Below are 21,347 nucleotides of genomic sequence, written 5' to 3'. Positions count from 1 at the left end.
GTCACTAGTCACAACAGGCTCAGCAAGACATGCTCCATCAAGCAGAGAAAACAACTCTCATTCTGTCCACCAGTCAGTGGAACCCATTTGAGAATAAACTGTTTTCTCCCCAAAACCCACAGGGACCTCCTTCTCAACTTCAGTATTAGGAAGTGCTCATTCTACTTCTAAAATGGCTCTCCAAACATATCCTGCAAAGGTAGGTAGCCACCAAAGTTCTATAGGTAGCCACCTATAGAACTTTACAGCAACCCTGATTCCACAGGGAAAATCTCCTGAGAGCAGAGTTCATGTCAGAATATCCAACCATAACCCAGAGTAATGCATAGTGGGGATGCCTTCAGACAGGGGAACAGGGAAGTTTGTTAATTTTTGTGTTTTAAACAACTTTGGTTTTCTTGTTTCTCTTTGAAGCGGATTGTGCTCAGAGGATTTCTTAGGGTGCAATGAACAGCCCTGGGTTTTTCCTCTACCACAGGACCTTGTCTTCACAGTCAAGGTGATTTGCAGTGCTACTCCTCTTCCCTCCAATACCTTAGGATTTCTTGATGTCCCAGCCCGAAGTCAGAAATGTCTGTTGTGGTGGATTTGTCTATGATGGAATCTGCATGAACACTACTGAGCTTTGCTGAGCTTCCTTGACCTGGGATGTAGAGGTTGTGACACACCTTGTCCTTCTGAGACCACTCCATCCAGAGGATTTTGGGCAAGGATGGGCCTTTAACATGTGTTGGCAAAGAAAGATTAGAGAGAACATCCTTCACAAAGCACCAGTTCCTCACCAGCACTGCAGAACTTTTCCTGAGCACTCCAAGAGTCTTCCAAAGGGGATGCTTCACATGGATGTGTCCACGTTATAACTAGAAATAAATCCTTAAAGAGTCTGAATAACAATTTTCTTGCACTGCTCATGGACCTGTTGCTGTGTAGGCTTAGAGAAAGACTGGGCAGGCTTGACATGGGAGTGAAGTACTCTTTGGTTTTCAGGGTTGGGACAGTGGGTTTTGGCAGAGTTCAACAGGTAGAAGAGTAAAGGTCCACTCTGGCACACTCCCAGCAAACCCACTGGTGCTCTGGAAGGTAACCAGTGGGTCCCAGTGGATTCTGGTATTAGTTCTTTAAGATTCATGGAGGAGAGCTGGGACTTCAGGCTCTTGCATTGCCACTTGAGCACTCCACTCGGTGTTTAACACACAGAAATGGTAGAAAGTCTATTTACAACAGGGGAGAGAGTCTCTTTGCCACCATCAAACATATTTATTGATTGACAAATATATAAATTGAAAATCAAAACTTAATTTAGCTAGAGGAGCACAAGTGCACATTTTCAATGCATGAGAAATACTGGTATAAATCAAATTTAGAAATGAACCCTGCTATTACTTGAAAATAACTGTCCAGTATCTCTTTGATCTACCATCAAGAATCAGAAAGAAATAAATGTGCCTCTGAGAAATAAGGACATCTCTAATTATTTTCTTGTAAAAAGTGTATTTCATTGCTTTGCATGTTACATGTTCAATAAAACAAAGAAATGCCATAAATCAGAGCTCATTTATTTATTTATTTTGGACTTACAAGAAATATTTTGCAAAAATTATTGTAGGCTTTAGTTTTTCAGGTTACCTACATATTCTCTTGAGTTAAACACTTATTAGTATGAAAAACTGTCCAAAAAACATCACAAGATGCTTCTGAATACAAATAATTTCATAAATATGTAAGTCATGCCTCACTGTGACAATTGGCCTGTCTGAGAAACACTGATAGACTAAAAAAAAATAAAAATAAAATTAAATTCCATCAAGGGTGAGGACAATTTAATTTAATACTTTCCTAGTGTTGAAGACAAACCTATGAATTTAGTGGTTGGGTAATGTTTCAGCTCTTAGTTAGAATATCCGTAGCTTTCCATAAACATGGCCAAGGGCAAATAGTTGAGGGGGAAGGGAAATTAAGATCAAGGCAAGGAGCGGATCTAAATGAGGTTGGCACGTTCATTTCTGACAGCAAACAAATAAACCAGTTTGGCATCCCAGAGGTGCTGGAAATGGGGCCTCCAGAACATGCATCAGACTGCCCAAGTGGGATCTCCCTTCTCCCAGATTTCTTCTCCTGCCTCTGTGAGAAACAGTTCCACTGGTGCCCCTGCACTGCCTTTGGTGAGGAAAGTCCGATGTGCCACAGTCCGAGGAAGGAGAAAACTGTCCCACCAGGTAAGGAGGCAGCCAGTCATGTAGATTGGGAGAACCAGTTTGGTCAATTAGTATTGGAACACAGTGATGAAAATCGGACTCGTTATGCCTGACGCTGGACACAGCAGCGCCTGCCTGATTGCAGTTATATCCCACAAACTGTTCTGCACACAGGGCTTGTCGGTGTTTAGCCCAGTGGATCAGGCAGAGCCTGACAATGGAGCAAACTGAGTTCAGGACAAAGAGGAAGAACGGATCTTGCATACTGCTTTAGGTTATTTTTCAGAAATTAATAGACCAAAATCACGTTTAGTAACCATATGTCCCTCAAGCTCAACTTCTCTCTCATTTGTATCCACTTTATTGTCCAACACGTTCCCACAGGAAGCAATTTTCAAGGCTTTCACATCAGCAGAATCACTTAAAAAGTATCAAAAAAGACATTTTCCTAGCCAAGTCTTGTTGAGCTCTGAGCCAGGTTCTTAACTTGGTCTTGGTGGATTATTTCTGTGCTCAAAGACACTTTGTATCCTTCTCAATTTACCACTAGCTGTATAATTCTCTAATTCTCTTCATTTCATCTTGGGAGTCACTACACGGACACAGTAAGATGCCAGATACATTTGGAGGAATTAACAGGAGAAAAGCAGTGAAATATCCTTCCTAGCTCCAAAAGACAGCTGAAATCCAGCCTGCATAGAACAATGTTCACACAGAAGGTATATATTTAAATCAGATTATACTCACGCTTAAAAAAAGGTGGCAAACAGGAGCTCAAACACAGGAGCAGGTACAGTGAGCAACATTACAGCAAACAGGTTAATTTTCCTTATCTGTGACTACTATGAAATAAAAACCACCTCAGCCACCACCACCAAAAGACTTCATCTTCTCTCACTGAGGTTTTCTGAGAGCTGCATCTGCAAGCTCATCTTGCTTGTGCAAACTGGGGGCTAAATGACCTGATTTTCTATTTTTTGGCATTTTTTTGTAGCTATTTGTCCCTGGTGCCACATTATCTCTGATCTGGGCTTGCACCAGTGCAGGAGGCACAGCAAAGAACAGGCCCAGTGAGGTGTGTCCAGCTGCTGTCGGGTCATTACACCAGGCTCGTACAGAGGTTGCAAACAAACAGGCTCTCCAAAGACATCCTGAAACTCGATCCTGGCTGCTAATGGGAAAGTGTGATAGGCAATTTTCCTCACCATTAATTTTCCACCTCCGTGCTCGGCAAAGAGAACGTGGAAATTCAATACACCCATCAACTGTCTGCAGTGAGCACATCAATTTGAGCTGGAGGAACACTTCCAGTGAATGAAACCAGTCCACTGCCTTTTTGCACTCGACATTTTCAGCCTGTATTTCAGATCTGCTGGATGAGTGATCTTCTCCCTGGTGCTGTTTGAGGGTTGTTGGATGTTACGCTGAACACATATTCATGTTTCTCTGTCACCTGTTTGTTTGGTGTTGTTACAAATGCCTTTTGGCATCTGTTACCTCGAGTTATCTTGTACAAACTTCAGGTGCTTTAAGCAAAAGGTACAGTGGGTAACAATGCTGATTCTCGTCTTTAGAACAAGAAAATATCACATTAGGTTGACACTTTAAAGAGGAATTCAGGATCAAACATCTGGAACTTGGAACTGAGATGTGCAGTGAGGGATTCTTAAGGGTAAATTTTTCCTTTTTGACCTCAGTATACCTCAGTATTTTCCCCCAAACACCACGGAGTCATTTAACAGTGTCACATCTCATTATGCATCTTGTTCATTCTGTGACATATTCAGTGGTGTTTCTTTTCTTTATCTTGTTTAAAAACCTCAGCACAAAGACGATACTTACTGAAAATTAATGCAAAAGGAAATATTTCCATTCTCAACAGGTAATTGTACTCATAGAAAAAAAAATTCACAAGGACCTTAAAAGCAAAATGAAAATGGAAATTCTTTCTAGTCGATAAGCTAGAGTTTTCCTTTTGCATCCATCTAAATCTATGGGGACAAAGATTTTATGTACATTGCTCAGTCAGATCAGAAATCTTATGCAGATAAAAGCTTATTGTTTTCAGATTACATTGCAGGTACATGTGATTTTTTTTTTCCCCTTCAGTACACTTTCTGTTGATTTAGTCATGTTGTTCTTTATCTTGCTTTTGACCCTATAAGTGTTGTCTTGAAAGGAAACACTGATTTCCTCTTAAATTATATGGAAGTGAAGAGCATTTTTTGGAACTGTTTTCTTTTTTTTTTTTTGGCCAGGGGCCATATCAGCCTATAAAAAATTTGGCAGGTCGTGTATTAACCATGGAGTTATTAATAATATGCATTAGGTTATGTGAACATTAAATAAGTCTCTTCTATCCTCTATAGATACAAAGCCATCCTTATGGTGGCAGTTGCTGCTGAAGAATATGAGAAGTCAATCTCCACAGCTTGTGGCAAAATAGAAATGATTAGCACAGCCAAAACTACTTGTTTGGAGCTATGAGCCAAAGGAATATGTGTTGCTTCATTTATTTTTCCTTATGGTGAGACACACAATAAAGACACAAGTATTGGAATGAAAAACGTCCTGATTACACTCCTGAGCAAACCTTTCTCTCAACACACTAAGATGTGCAGGATGATGACCTAAAGGCAGAAAAAACCCAATTCTGGAAGGATAACTGCTGAAGCATCATGATAGCCAAAAGAAGGTTTCTTCTTTGTGCTGAACCTCATATATTTCAGAGCTAGTCAACTCAGGAGATTTTCTCCTTTATCTGCAGCAGACTGTCACCAGGCAAAGCACATGCTAAATCTTCTTCTTGGCAGAGGAAACCCAGCTCTGCTGTTTGCAAAGACAGATGCCAAGCTTAGAAGAGCCCTTAAGGTCTTGAATCACCCAAGATTTGGCCTATTAACAGAGAGAAAATACATTTCAGAACCACATTCCGGAGTGGCTTCACCTACCATCAGTTCACATGGAGTTAGAACTTGGCAAATTGATTGGAAGTTGAGAACTAGGGGAGTGTGGGCAAGAACAAGGTAGTGCTGGAATGAACCACAGGGCATTTCAGTGCTCAAATGCATTCCAGACTCGACAGAAGGACTGCATTCGATGTCTCTTAAGAAAACACTTCCAAGTTTGGTCCAGTTTTTCCCTCACAAAATCATCTCTTTAAAATGGTTCAGCTACACATGGCTCTGATCTAATGGCAGCAATGTAGGACTACTGCTTTTCCATTCTCTTTGGACCAAAGATTGTGGAACACTGAAGTGAGAGCTCTGAGGCTTTGGGTTTGTTTTCTCTTTAATCCCATTGCTGTTTGTTGAAGCAGAATAAATTTTGGTTCCGATCAATTCAGGTGATGGAGAAAGAAGGATGAAAAAATTCACTGTGGAAGCATAACCTGAGAAAACAGTCCCAAACCCCTGAGACTGTATTTTTATTCCCTTGGAGTATTTTATAGTGGGAAAGTGTACATTTTGTGGATGTATATATGCTCAAGGGAGGGCAGAGACGGGACGGGATACATCACTTTTTCACTTGAAAACATTTGAAAACTGCAAGCACCACCAGCTGGGTATCACTTAGAAAAACCTTTTACTTTCTTAAATCCAAAGTATTAAAGAAATAGCCTATAAAGGTGGCTAAAGATGATAGGTTAGTAATTTCCTGGGGTTATTTTTAGGATGCAAGATTGAGACATTTTGCAGAAAAACTCCAAGAGAGAGCTTCATTTCACTTGCACTCACACTGGGTTGTTATCTAAGGAGAAACAATACCCCTTACATGTAGCTTAGCTCTTCTAATAAAACTGAAAATGAGAGACCTGAAGGCCACCACAGCAGAAAGGTTTTAATTTCATTATTAGATACAAATCCGAGTGCACTGGTAATTTCTTTTGATATGCTGTTTCAGAATTAAACAAGGATAAAGAGAGAATGGCCTTGTAAAAGGTTTTAATTAAGAAGGAGAGGCATGAAAGAGAAAGCAAATTTTGCTGAGCTCTCTGAAAGGAAGGGGTAGAATGTACACACCCTCAACAGAAGGATCAAAGCAAAAGAAGCCACTCTATCTGCAGTCTAAGCTGAAGTTTGAAAGCATAAAGCCCTGAACGAGTTTAGGTCACAAACAGGAAAACCAGCATTTTAAGTGATCACCCCAGAGAACTGCTGAACAACCACAACCCTTAAAGGCACCTCAAAATGAGAATACACTGCTCACTGTCATGATAATATGCAAGAAAATGTTAAATTATCTTCAAAAGATGACATATGAAAAGCAGCAAAGAAATGTAAGGTATTCCTGGATCTGAGTGTGATGTTGTGAAGCCCAATGTCCACACTCTTTCTATTTTTGAGAGAAAATTTACCTCCAAAATGCCTCTGGCTCCAGAAAAGTTGTCCTAGTTTCTCCTTCAGGAACATAGGGTCAGCTTTACACACACATATATATATATATATAAGATCAAAGTTTCAGGACATTATAGTCTCGGGAAAAACAAACAAAACCATTTTAAAAGGTACTCGGTGATTTTATTTCTGCTGCTTCTCTTGTATTCAGCAAAACAAGAACTATTTTACTTTCAAGCATCAAGAACTATTTTGCCTTCAATCACCAGCTGTCTGCTCCAGACTGCTCTGTACAGTTCCTCCACTCCAAAGTGCTGGAACACATTCCCTTTTTAATAACCTGAGTGTACCCACATCTCCTTGCAAATCCTTTTCTGTCACATTCAGCTGCAGAACTGCCAGTGGCTCTGTATCTAGTTTTACTAACACTGTGCAGATAATTAACCTCCAGGCAAGGAAATAATTTTTTTTGGCCCCACACAGGCTGTTCTGAGCACAATTCAACAGAACATGCATTTACACCTCCTGTATTTTAACTCCTAAACAACCCTACAATCAATTTGGTGAATCCTGCTCGTCTTCTGAGGGGTGACGTGTCCCGTTTGGAATACAAAGTGATATCCTTAGTTTGCCGTGGTTAAACCAGCTTTTGGAATGAGGATTGACTGGCACATTCAACACACACCTAGGGGTGCTCGAGCGAGCTGCAAAAATCCCAGGAATAATTTTCCCTGTGCCAGTCTCCTCAGCTTTTCAAAAAATCTTACACCAGTGAATTCAGTGAGAGATTAAGCATGGCCTTTATCTCCACTGACCAATAATTTCTTAGAGGTTATGCCCCTTTTCAGGTTATTGAGGGAACTGAGCTCATTTAGTGTCTGCTGGAATCTGCTCTGTTAGAGAGTAATTTCAGTTGATGATACCTAGACTAGAACAATTCAAACTCAAAGAATTGCTCAATTTCTGCTGAAAGCTCAATGTAAAACTGATAGAAAGAGAAAATGTATGTATTAATTCACATCTAGTAAACAGTTGCAAGTTCAGAAAAATTTTCAGACACAAAGTCTTGTCAGGATGGAGAAAAGTCCTCCTCCTATAAGACTCCAAGGGGAAGAAGCACATGTACATTTTCTGTGGGGAAAGGTTTATTTTATTTTAGCTCAAAATAATATCTTTCAGTTGTACAGAGAACATAAAGAATTTTTGCAATATTTGGATACCCCCCTGCTCCTCCGTCATCCCTCCCCCCCCCAACAACCTAGTATTTAATTTCCAGTCAGCCTGATGGAAATTATACAAAAAAAGAGACCTATGAGAGTCAGATTTTTGGTTTGGATAAATGTAAATTTTTAATGTAACCTCTGACCTTTATTATAATTTCCATTCTAAGAACTTTAGTCTCATGCTTGTCAAATTAGAACAAACTATGTATCTTGAAACAAGGATAAACCTTGATTCAGAAAACCTTCACTCTCTTCCTTACATTTAATATTTTAGCCAGATTAGACTGTCTGTACAATGAAGGGATGCAATTGTGTTTTATGCACTCTAGGATGTTTTTCCCCCTATTTACAAGTTATGTTGCATGAGGTTTTTAGCTGTAACAGCACTCAAACCAAGAAATATTCCTACTTTTGGAATTTATTTCCCTTCTACACTGCTGTGTGGAGGAATTACAAGTTTTACATGTGGCTGAGGGCACATCCAGAGGTGACACAGATGATGACAAGGTGACACTGTTGAGGACAGGAGCAATTTGTAGACCCACACACTTTTATCTCTGTGCTTCACTGCATAAGCTATTTTATAAAGTAAAACAACTTTTAAAAGGAATAGAGCTGAAGATCTTGATTTCCTTTATGATGTTTTGGAAGGTCTTCTGAACTACCTTCTCGAGTAAAATGTGCATCACAGATATTGATGTTTAATATTTATTTAGCACAGGCAATTTGTTCTTTTTGTTAGACTGGGATTCTGAGTTGGGCTCAGATAAGCACTGTATGCAGATGAGAAGCTGAATCAGTGGCATCCACAGAGCATTCGGTAAGAAAAAACACTTGAAATCACTAACAGTGCTTACTTATCCACTGAAATTATTCCAATTTAATATCTGTGTAGGAAAAACAACAAAGAAGAGGCTTCATTCCAGCTCTGAATATGGGCATGTAAAATTATTGTGTTGCTAGAGAATGGCATTTTGAGACATTAAACACTTTGGGATTGTTGATGTGGTGAAACGAACATAAGGTCCATTGTCCTTCCTCTCCAACTTTAGCTCGTACATCTGACATTTTTTCTCTGATATTTTTCTGCACTCTCCAAAATCCTTTAAAAGCAAGAACATTGTTGGAATATGCCAGATAAGAATAGAATCACGAGCAACGCTCAGCGAAAGGGGGTGCGGGCGGGCAGGAATAGAAATCTCCCATTGTCTAATTATTAAATCTATTCACCAGCCTCGGGAAGATGTCAGAAGACTTAAAAAAGACCATACCAACAGCAGTGCTGTAATTAGGGTGCTGCTGTAAGAAATGTAGAGTGAAGACAACACAATGAGGCTCACAGATGGTGGAAATGTCCATTTAGGCTCCCTGATATTTTCTGGGAGCAGGGGCAGAATGGACAGGAAGAATCAGGAGAGAGACCTCAGAAAAGGGAATATTTCAGAGAACTTGGAGCTCAGCCTATTTGAGGCAGAGCATTGCATTAGTTGTCATGTAAGGGGAAAGAGTTCCGTGGGTAACAATGAAATTCCTTCTGCCCTCCCATTAAGTGTCAGTTTTTCCCAGCAAAGAGATAAAAAAATTTATAAGATTCAGCAATAGCCAACAGGTTATCAGTGATCTCCTTGTGTCCCAAGTCTTCCCAGGCTTCATGGTGTACCATGAGTTTTGCACTCATGGGATAATTCTTAAAGCCCATCTGCTGGAGCTAAATGATTATATGGGAATCTCAGCTTCCATTAAAGACCTTAAATTAATTTCTAACCGTGATAATTGCAATTTGAAAGATACGAAAGCATGATCTTTAAAAGCTGCACCCCCAACAAGCCAAATAGTATTTTCTAAAATTATTAGCATCTAATTTCTGAGATATAGATGTTGTAAATTCAGTTCAGGAGTTTGAAATTCAAATACTGATGCTCTTTTGCTGACATAACGTTTTTTTCCATGCCTTAATTTTAATTTGAGCTATAGAATAACAATTACTGTATTTATTGTCATTTTTTAAAGCTTTATGCCTATAAGTGTATTCAAGATACTGTAGAAAAATATATTAAAGTATAAATTAAATTATAATCATTCATACATGGAATTCAGATTCACCAGATTGCCAGAAAGGGGAAAAAAAATAAAAAAGAAGCCAGGAGAGAGTAGATAGTGACTCAAGAGAACGTTCCTTGAATATTACCCATCATTTTGAATAACATTTTCACAGTCTCCAAAAATGTTGTTTGCTATTCTTCAGAGCAAATATTTACCGAAATAATAGAAAGATCTGCTGGGAACAGCACAAAATATTCTCAGCATGAGGCTGCAAGAGCAGTAGGAACTTCCTCAAAGCATTTTTTGTGTACCTCCAGCTAAAGACAGATTGTTTACACTGGAAACAGCCTCATTTAGGATTTCAAAGAAAATTTGTCATCTCAAGGCAGTGCAGAAGAAATTCCCAGTTGAGCCTCCAGCAAGAAGGCAAATGCCTGGATTCGTGTTCCTTCAGGAGAAGATCCTGTGCTGAATCAAAGCATAACCCAGAGATTTATTGTGGCAAACTGGGCTGTCAATTAGAGATATCTTGCAATTCACACAAGTAGAAGACACAGAATTTCCACGTTCCCGACATCCATGGAAAGGAGCCCCACACAAGGAAGAGCAGAAAATGAAGCACTCAGAGAGGAGTCAAAGGCCACACAGCAGAGCAGCAGTTTCTGGAGGTTTGCTGGCCATGGGAAAACTTCCAGTGCTGTTTTGTAGCTGAACTGTCATATTTTGGGCCTGCAGCGTTTGGGATTTTGGCTGTGACCTCTCAGCCAGCTCAACAGTTCAGGAGAAATCCCCTACTCGTGTAGGGCACATTGGTGGCTTTCAGGAGGTACAGCAGAGCTGCCTGGTGGCAGATGGGGACAGCTCTTGAAGCATAACAAAGCTGAAACAATGTCCAAGGTCTAAGCATGAAGTAGGACTCTCAGGTTTGAGGACACTTTTCTTTGGTGATACCATCAATATCATTCCCCTTTTAAAGCCAGAACACAAAGACATTGCAGTTTCCAAATTTGGTTTCTTTTTTTTTTTGCAGTCTGTTTCCCTTCCTACCTCACACAGAGGTTCAGAAATTGATCCTTTGTCAGCTTTTCATGTGTGCCTTAAATAAGTTTGGCCCTCATGTTATTTGAAGCATTTGGGCTGGAAGTATTTCCTGCTTGCTTTTCTGTGAGTGTCTGAGGGTGAGAGCTGCTCAAACTATCTAGCACAGAACATTTGGCAGAGCACATGGTCCACTGCTTTAAGGATGGTATTTTAGTGCAAAGGCTTCAGACAAATTCTGCAAATATTAAATATAACCCCCTTGATCTGACAACCAGAGTGAGCACCTTTGCATCTCCCTCAGAGTGGAAAAGAATTGTAGGGCCCATCATGATTCCAGTAATTTATTGGCCTGAATTTTTTTTTTTTATGACAATGATTCCTGTGAGGTGACAGCCTCTAACTTCATTAGAAGTTGCAGCTGCTGCTATCATTATTCTGATTACTTACCTTGAATTGCTTTGCAAAAGACAATTATCATTACAGCTTCTCCATCACTAGGAGGAAGTGGCTCCTCATGGCAGAACTGAATTAGAAAACAAACTAGAGCATGAAATAAGGGGAAGAGAATGTCTGTGTCAGATCCTAGAGAGAAGCTGATCACACTTTCCTGGAGTCAAATATTTTAAATTGAGGCTGTCAGACAGAAAGGCATGAAACAGTAGGAAAATTATTCAAGTAACCTCCAATAGATGCTAATGCTACTCAACTTAAATAATTCTGTAGCTGGTTAGAAGGATTTATTTCTCATCAATTACCTCTGTTTTGAAACAACATCAAACTGCTGAATCACATCCAGGAGCAGAGTGAGAAACAGAGCTCTGGTCTCTGTGTTTTAGCAACACCTGCTCTTTGTCTGATCTTCCATTCCCAGAGGGACAAAAATAAGCATACTAACACCTCATGACTTCCTACTGTTGTTGTAAGAATCTGATAAAGAATTTTTCAAACACCATAAGCCTGTTGGTGGAGAATTGCTCAAGTGTCTCCCAGACAAGTATTAGCACCAAATGATGTACATCCGAAAGTCAAATCCCTCCCAGAATTTTTCTTTAATTATTTCTATAATTCCTGCACAATTATCCTTCACAGCCACAATTTCTGATTATCCCTATTCCAACAGTGGCAAACACTTCCCTCAGGGCACCTCCTTGGTCTTCTTTCAGCCTCTCCAACCCCATGTTGACCAAGTTCCTTTGACAGAAATCATCTTTCCTTTGATTAATGTTGATTTTTCTTCCACATTGCTTGTGATTTCTCCAGCTACTTCCTTTCACTCCAGTCATTCAATTCCAATTCAAAGGAGCCAATTTAATTTCTATCTGACAGTTTCATTCCTGTCTTAGCATCTAAATGACACCAGGATGATGAAATTCTGCAATTTGCAGCTAGCCTGCAGCTTTCTGATACCACAAAAAAAGAACCCAAACATCTTGGTCTCAAAACTTTCCATGTGGTGCCTCTGACTGGTTTTTTTTTTGGGGGGAACAGACCCATTTCATTATTTCCAGCTCAGTCACAGCTGTCTCAACCTGCCCTTCTTGTTCTGTGCTGCACAGGCAACGTTGCTGCATCTCAGTCCAGTAGATGTGATTTTCTGCTGGGGTTCCAAGGCACAAAACACACAGCATGGAACACTCCTTGTCCTGGAGGGTAACACAGAGAGGAATCCCAGAGCTTGAAGCAGAACACAACTGTCATGGTTGAACCACGATGACCAGCCCAGGTGAGGGCTGACCTCAACGATGCTCTTCTCTTTCTCCTTACCTGTCTCTCCATCCAGGTTTACGCTTCCCCACTTTCTTCTAACCCTGTCCTCTTTATGCCTCCTGCTGCTGCCTCCTCTTCTCCTCAAGCCCCTGATGGTGCCTCCTCACATTTTCCATCCTGACATAAAGTTCGGTGCAGAGAAAGCCCAGTTGCTTTTTCTTCCCCTACCTCACTCCACCTTTAATAGTCGTGTGTCATTAATGACCAGCACCTCTCCAGCAGGGATGTGGGACCACAGACAATTCAACATCTCCATTTTTCTGTGGATATTGTGAATAAAAAATGACATTACAAACTGCTGTCAGGTTGCAAAGTCAAGCACCAAACAAAGAGGAAGCGCTGGAATTAAACTTGCCTGAAAAACCCTAATTTGGCCCTTTTATGCACAAGTATTATGATATAGACTTTAATTACATGAACACAGACTATTTTTTCCACATCTAAATGCATAGATGTGCAAATTCTCAAGCAGTTGACTTGATTACAAGTATGCATAATATAAAAGTTCAATAGTCTATTGATATTTAGTCAGATTGCAGAAATTCCACATATTTATTGCAGCAGCTGACTATATTAGGATACTATGCCAAGAGCTGAACAAATGAAATCAGATTACTGCAAATGACAAGGAACAAATAGCCAGGAAAAAAAAATAGTAGGGCAACAGGAAAAAAAAGAGCATGGTGAATACTAGACAACTGAAGTAGGTTCAGCTGAAACAAAATAAGAATTCTAAAGCAGCCTGCAAACAATGTTTAATCTTTCCTCTAGTCCCAGTCAAACAGACTAATTAGCACAGTGGCCACTTTATATTGGATAGCTGTAAAAACCAAACCATAAAAATGGGGTTAAAGGATGTGTCTGAAATACACAGAAAATATTAGAGCCGACATCTTGGCCCGTAGGTCTTCTTCTGGTTGAAGAAAAAAAAAAAATAGAAAAAGGTTAATTTGAAGGTTAGAACTAACCTTGTTCTGCTTTCCCAGCCCCCCCAGAGCCCAAAGCAGAGCTCATGGCCATCATGTCGCCTCTAATATCCTTTACTATCTCAGCTGTGAGTTTTATATTAACCTTTTCTCTTAAATTTTGCAGTCAGGATGCTAATGCACTGCAGATTTTTTTGCAGTGTGAAGAAGTTTGGCTTGATCTTCTTTTAATCACTGGTCAACTAAACACAGAGGCTGGAAAGTGTTGATGGCAACTTTACCACTCTTTTGCACTTCCCAGAGAAGGAAACAGGGCACAGCTGAGCTGATATAAATCACCTCTGGACAGGAAAAGAGGCAAAGCAGGGAAAGGCTCTATTATACATGGGTTCATTTTTATTTTAAATATCTGAGGGAAATACTTGGAGATACAGGAACGATTTTGGAAGAGTTACTCACTGATAAGATGATGAAGTTCCTTTTTGCTGGCTGCTGCATATACTCTGTTCAGAAATTATATTCTGTCTCAGTTTGGAGAAAAATTGAGACCAGACCTCAAGATCTGGCCTGGTAAATTCCATATATTGCATATAATGTATAGAGATAAAATTGTATATAATATTGAATCTTCAATCCAATTTTGAGCAAAATGGATTTTCCTTTAATATATCCCTTTCCTCTTACTTTTTTTTCTGTCACTGCCATTCCTCAGTTTATTTTCTCCATCTTGGCCTATTCCCCCTAGTTCCAGAAGCAACACCACTGCTGGGAGGAGCTTTAAAGCTACAAGTTGCTCTGCCCACCAGGTTTACCCACATGAAAATCCAGGAAGATTTCAGTACAAACCTGTTGTGTTTTGCTTAAGGCTTCTTCTACACTAATATCTTCAGTCAGGTGAGGGTTTGGAGCAGCCTTTTTTCTCCTTTCACTCACAGAACTCTCCATATCCCACCTCATGCAAAACCTGATATCCAGAGCAGAGCATCCCATTGGAAAAGCATGTGTCACTGAACCTTTCCTTTGACTAGTCTTTTCCCTGGCATTTTACAGGACATCCCACTGGCCTGCAGGTTTGTTTGAGCCAACACCATTCACCTCTCGTGCTGTACCACTGGTAAAAATCCAAAATAAAATGCAGCATGCAGACAAACTGTTTGTTGTCTCAGCATCTGCCTTCCTGACTCCTTTAGAAGCAACATGTGGGGTACCCAGTCTTTATTTCAAATTACTGAACTGGGACTTACAGTCATTTTTCTTCCACATGAGAAATCCAGGGAGAATTTCATGTTGCAAATAATTCTCGGGGCTTACAGACGAGAGTGTACAAATATAGTCCACAGGAAAAAATGCTACAGGGCAAAGCTGTCAAAAGCAGTGTCACTCCCCTGTTAACAGCAGAGCCATTTACAGGGAATGCCAAGGGCATGGCTGGGCCTCCATGTGCTGCAAGGGGGTTTTATTTGGTGTAATTAAAGCTAGGAAAAGAGTGATGAAGGTCGGGAAACAAACATTAAATCTTGCTACCTAACAACGTTCCTGCCTTGCAAAGAAATATTTCATGGCTGTCCTTATGAAGCCTCACAGCTCTGCTCTGTTTTGAAATGTGGTGTGTTGGAAAGAACAGCATAAATCAGTGCACCACCAAATGGATTCTTTCCTTATAGGTGACAAAGCAAGAGCAGAAATCACAAATTTAGCTGTGTAAGAGAAGAATCAGGTTCATGACATGGACACAGAGCTACATCTGCACCATTAGTATCCTGACACGTGGCTTCCTGTGGTTTAAAACATAATTTTATGGCCCCTGGAAGGATTCTTATTTGCTCTTTTCTGAAGGAAATGCAATGAAGACTTTCTTAAGGTTATAGAGGATGGGATGTTTGCAGGCTTTTGTAACAAACTTAGAGCTTCAGTTCTGTTCCAAGCAACAGAACCTTTCCTTCTGCAAAAGATACCCAGAACTCAACGGGCAGATCTGCTGCATTTGGGAGGAATCCTCTGTTCCCTTGCAAGGATCATTGCAACATGTTGGCTTGGTGGTAGTCTCAGTAAAGACCCCCAGGACCAAGCTGGCTGTGCACCTGTGTTACAAAGCCTCTTGGCAAAGGAATTCCAGAGGCTCAGCAGCCCCAATCCCAAAGCGTCAAACACTGTGCAAAAAAAGCAAGCCAGATGTTCATTATGGTTTCTTTCAAAAGTAAGCCATGAAGTCAGAAATAGCTTCCAGTTTGTTTCTGAGGCTGGTGATGTGCCTTGTCTGAGAGAGAATATCTGATACTACAGCTGCCTCCTGTGACCCAGTGGTTCTCTGATTCACGGATTGCCAGGTAGGGAACAAAATGTTCATTATTCCAGCGACAGCAGAAATCAGTGTGGAAGGTACTGTCTCTGCAGAGGAAGAGAGAGCAGCTTGGGCCTATTCCCTGAAGTAATGAGTTCAAATTCATTGCAAGGACTTGGCGTTAAAAGCATGAAGAAGAAAGTGTCTTAAGTACTCCCATGTTGTCTTGCTTGTCACCTATAATTCGAATCTTCTGTCTTTTCTGTGGGTCCATCATGTGTACCCCAAAGGCTGGCATGCAATCTTTTCTCTATTATGCAGCAGGAAATCTATTTTTTTACTGTTCCAAGACAAGACTTCTAAGTAGTTTTTCTAACTAGCTGAGGATGACATTATTATGGGATTAACAGTTGCAGTAAAACACACCCCTAGCTCAAAATCTCAGTGAAGAGCACACCACAAATGAGATGTGACAAAAGAAAATACGAGATATTAAAAAGATGAAGGAAAAAGGTTATTAACTAACTCAGCTTCAACTCCACCCTCCCATAGTTCCATTAAATATTGAGAGCAGTGTGATACTCCTGTGTAAGTGGAAGGTAAGCTGCAGCCACCACATTGTCTGCAGTGCACACTTCACGAGGCTGCTGCAAGTTGCTGCAGTCCAGAGCTAAATCACAGTTCAACTTCCACCTAAAAATGGCTGTTTGGAATAATCTCCTTCGTGAAGAACTCATCCAGCTACAAGTATACAGCACGTGCACTTTCTATTTGTACATCAGAAGAGCACAGTGACTAATAATTTTCCTCCATGGAAATAACTTTTTGAAACATTTATTTTTGAAAGCAGCAAACTGGCCTTGTTTGCAGCGCTCTTCAGATGAGGACACGTTGGCTGCACACCAGCCCCTCTGTAAAATGGCACTATCTGAACAAGGAGAGAGTTATGATCCTTTTCCAGCCTTGTATTTAGCTGCAGCACCTCTTAGATCACTCTCCTCACCCCTCTCCCACAAAACACCAATAAACCTGTTCACCAGTATTTTTTCTAAAGCACCACCTGTGATTTCTGCCAGACCACATCTCAGCCCAAGGCCCTTAAAGAAAACGTCAGGGTTGCCTAGAGACAGCACTGAGCCTGATGGGATCATCCTGCCACTGATTTTTGCACTGGTGTTGAGGTTCCCAAGGATGCTTTGCAATAAGAAAGACACTAATAGCCCCATTTCCTTAATTAATGCTTTTAGAGGTTTGAAAGTCACTGCTTTCCAAAACATCTAACTATCTTGTCAGCTCTCTCTGGGAGCAACGCATAGAATTGGGTCCATCAAGAGAACCACATGTTTCAAAAAAGTAGCATGTGGAGGTCTTACTGATCTAAAATCTGCACAAAATCACTATTTGCAGTGAAACTGTTGTTTGGTGTGACTCCTTAAGCCATAGAACCAGAAGAATTACATGCAACCTCTTCTGGTGCCTCTTGGAAAGTGTATCAACAACTGGTACGTGTAATAGTTGTGTTCTACATTTACTAGTGAAAAAAAAGAAACCTCTTACAGAAGGAATTATTGCAGTGTCCAAAGTCAAACAAACGAGAAGTTGAACTAATTGAACAGCAATTCTTCTACCTCATTTGGAGGCAGAAGGACTAAACATTCAGCATTTCAGGTTGAGGAAATCTCTCCAAGGACACCTAAGCTCAATGAGGATCTTTTTAATCAATTCCGTTTCACAGTAATAACAGTTTTGCAATGAGTTTAAGGCACAGGAATTGTTTGTTGGCCTACAGATGGATATCCTTAAATCCAGACTGAAGGCAAGGGCAGAAATAATTTGTGTCTTCAAGAAAGCAGAAGAAGTGGCAAATTGATATTCCACCCTGCCCCAGCCCTAACCCATTACCATCCCAAAGATTATCTTTAAATGCACATTACTGAAAAGCCACCAGTGAGTTGAGGTGGGGGACCCTGCTCCTCTTTGTTTCTTCTGCATTGAACAGAAAAGTCATAGCTGTTGATACAAAAGGTATTTTTCTTCTAAGAATATTAAAATGCAAAACATGGACAGAAGTCCTGGGAGCTCTCAGCTCCCATGGCCAGCACAATAAGAGTCAATGGGATTCAAAGACAGGTAAATTAGAGATCTGTGAATAATCAGCAAGCAATGCAGTATATCATAGAACTGTGTCTTAATTTGTGCTTGAGCAAAGTTTTAGGTCATCATCCACACTTCTGTATCTTCTGGTGATTGTTCAGGCAGGAGGCAGTTCCACTGCAGAGACAGAAGCCTCTTCTTTCAGAAGGTTGGAATCTGCTGATGTGCATCTCACACCAAGTAGGATTTTTAAGCCCCTGTAAATTACAGCAGATACTTGGATAGAGGGACAGATGAGGACTGAGATATAGAGTGGCAATGATGACTTTTGCTTCAGCACAATGGGCCAAAGGTAAAAGTCCAGTTTTACATTCTTTGTGCTCCCCTGTCACAGGCAGTTCCTACCATGCTCCTGACCCAAGACTAGGGATAGGGATAAAAAATGCCAAGATTCTCCTCTACAAGATGATGTCAGATTGTACTATTTAAAGAGTATTCCATACCAAAAAGCTACCAAGATTCAACCCAGATTGGCTTTGCAGCAACAGGGAACAGTAAATATTGTTTGATGAGAAGCAAAATGACATCATCCACCAATTCCATGTGGGAATCAGCTAGTTCCTGTGGAAAACAACTGGTCATCACCTTAAACCTGAGTTACAGACACTGAAGTCATGATCTGCACAGCTCTCCACACACAGATTTCATCTCCCTCTCCTGGAATTCTGATACTCATGGTAAGTTTTCCTTCCTGGCAGGAACTGTGTTATGGGACCTTACACCTGCCTTCAGGGAAGACAGGAAGTCCCCCAGGTTGTAACCTGCATCCCAAAGAAGTCAACTGGCACTGTTCCCTCTATTTTCACAACAGAAGCAGCTCTCTTTAACAAATGAATTCCAAACAGAACAAGCTGTTTGACAATTATCACTTCAAACAAATATTTCCAGCCACGCGCAAAACACCGTGGCAAAAAAAGCAAACTCTCAATAAACAGAAAATAGATGATTGTTCTGAAATGACAGCTTTCGTGCTGTTTATCCCAAAGGATCCTCAGAGCTTATGTAGTGTGAAATAAATTTGCCACTGGTTAAAAATGTAAATTCTTTAAATACACAAAACCCTAATGAAAAGGCCTGTAACATTTCCCTTTTCCTGATTCCCACTTTTCTCTTTTTATCTTCCTAGAAGAAGGCGCTGATTATAATTACAGTGGGGACTAAAATGTGTGCTTGATTTTGTGTAGAAAAAATTTGGAAAGTAAAATGGGCTCTTGGTGTACGTGTGTGATTGGGTGTATGTGCTACTACACACGTATGTGTGTCTGAATTGGGCCATGGCTTTTGAAGAACCCGAACTGCTTTTAAAAAAAAATGCATAAAAGAACTACAGCACCGAGCACATTTCGTATTTAAATGCACATAATTTGTAGAGAGCACACAGAAGAGAGACTCTGCTGATGGAGATGAGAGGGAAAAGCTGCTTTGATATTCCATCCCCTCTTTAGCGCTTTCAAAATGCAGAGTAATGCAAAATGCAGGGCCTGACTCTGCCTTTCCTGGGGAGCAACAGGGATGGCAGGATCAGTGCCCCAGCCTGTCACTCCGTGCTCGTGGGGAGCAGGAGTTTGTGATCATCAGTGCAGGGTCAGATGCTGTCAGGTCAGAGCACACTACAAGAAATGCTCAGCCTCACTGCCCTGGGGGCACAGACTCAACTCAGGGCTGAAGGGCCAGGCTGCAGCACAGACCCTGGACCTGCACTGGGACCCAGTGTTTGCAGTTAAATGTTTGTCAAGTGCAATGATGCTGGATGCCTTTTTTCTTATAACAAGGATTTCCAAATTGTCTCTAGTTTAAGAAGATTACAGCTTAGATATTAAGAAGCTTCAGGTGGAAGAGTGGAAAAGGAAAAAAAAAAAACCCAGCAGCTTTTTATTAACAAAATTCAAATAGTGCAATCAAAAACTTTTAGAAGAAACAAAACAAAGTCTCAATTCCCCAGGTGGGGCGGGGGAGAAGAAACCTGTGGCAACCCAAGGGCGGGGAGGGGGGAAAAGAGGGGGCAAGGCAGGACTGTCAGCAGCTGATGGTGTCACAGCCAGACATGGAAGAGTCCTTTGTCCCACAGGCAGTCCAAAGGCAGAACACCTCGCTCTCAGGGAGGGAACAGGGACGGGACCCCAGGGAAAACAGATTCCAACATCTTTTTTCAAACCTGTGGCACCAATTTAGCATATTGCTTTCTGAAGTGAGGGAGTAGTTATGAAATCAATGGAGAAGCTAGTGGTGGATCTGGGTGAAAAGAAGACAGTTTGGACTCCTTATGTATCAGTCAGAATCACAGACTTTGCAGAGTTGGAAGGGACCCATCAGGATTGAGTCCAACCCCTGGCCCTGCCCAGGACACCCCAACAATCCCATCTTGTCCCTGAGAGCGTTGTCCAAACACTCCTTGAGCTCTGGCAGCCTTGGTGCTGTGCCCAGTGCCCTGGGGAGCCTGTTCAATGCCCAATCACCCTTTTCCTAATACCCCACCCAAACGTCCCCTGATTCAGCTTCCTGCTGTTTCCCTCAAGTCCTGTCACAGGTCAGGAGAGTGCCTGGCCCTCCCCTGCCCCTCTGTGATGTCGTTGAAGACCCCAATGAGGTGTCCCCTCAGTCTCCTCTTCTCCAGGCTGAGCAGACCAAGCGCCCTCAGCCACTTGTAAGGCTTCCCCTCCAGACCCTTCATCATCCTCATGGTCCCCCTTTGGATACCCTCTAATGGTTTCATGTCTTCTTTATGTTGTGGTGCCCCCAAAATGCACACAAGGTTCGAGGTGAGGCCCCCCCAGCGCAGAGCAGAGCAGGACAATCACTCTCCCCCATGGAGCAGCAGATGCCATGGGCTGGAATCAGGGCACACAAACCACCAGTTCAGACAGACACAGGTCCAGCAGACACAGGTACATGCACTGCATTTAGGCAAGAAGTCTGGCACAATCAGGAGGTGTCAGCCCTGCTGACGTATCAGATGACAAATATTTGATCCTTCCTGCGGTGTTAATCCAAGTGTTATATTTGATAGATGTTGCTACATATCCTGAGGTTATACCTGCATCTACTCCAGCACATTATGAAGATCTCTAGAGGTGCAACTACTAGAACTCCACTGCACTGGTCCTTGAATCAGAGAGCAGATGCTCTGAGCCCTGGTCCCATCACTCCTCCTCACTTTCAATCCAGCTGTGTGAGTTGTAGTTCACATCTTGTTCTTCCTTGAGAAAACAAAAACATCCTTCTCACATACTGAGCTTTCCTTCTCCCACTCACTCAGGTCATGTTCTCTTGGAAAGTATCTCAGCAAAGTAAATAGAACAGCTCTTAGTCTGTTTCTGATTTCTGTGTTCAGCTCACAGGGACTGAGGTGGTGGTGGCTGCAGTGAAATGCTGGGGGCACA

The sequence above is a fragment of the Myiozetetes cayanensis genome, unplaced genomic scaffold (assembly GCF_022539395.1).
Source record: "Myiozetetes cayanensis isolate MyiCay16 unplaced genomic scaffold, myiCay2020 scf43, whole genome shotgun sequence".
NCBI lineage: Eukaryota > Metazoa > Chordata > Aves > Passeriformes > Tyrannidae > Myiozetetes > Myiozetetes cayanensis.
The sequence above is the reverse complement of the archived record's forward strand: the minus strand, read 5'-3'. Positions refer to the sequence as shown.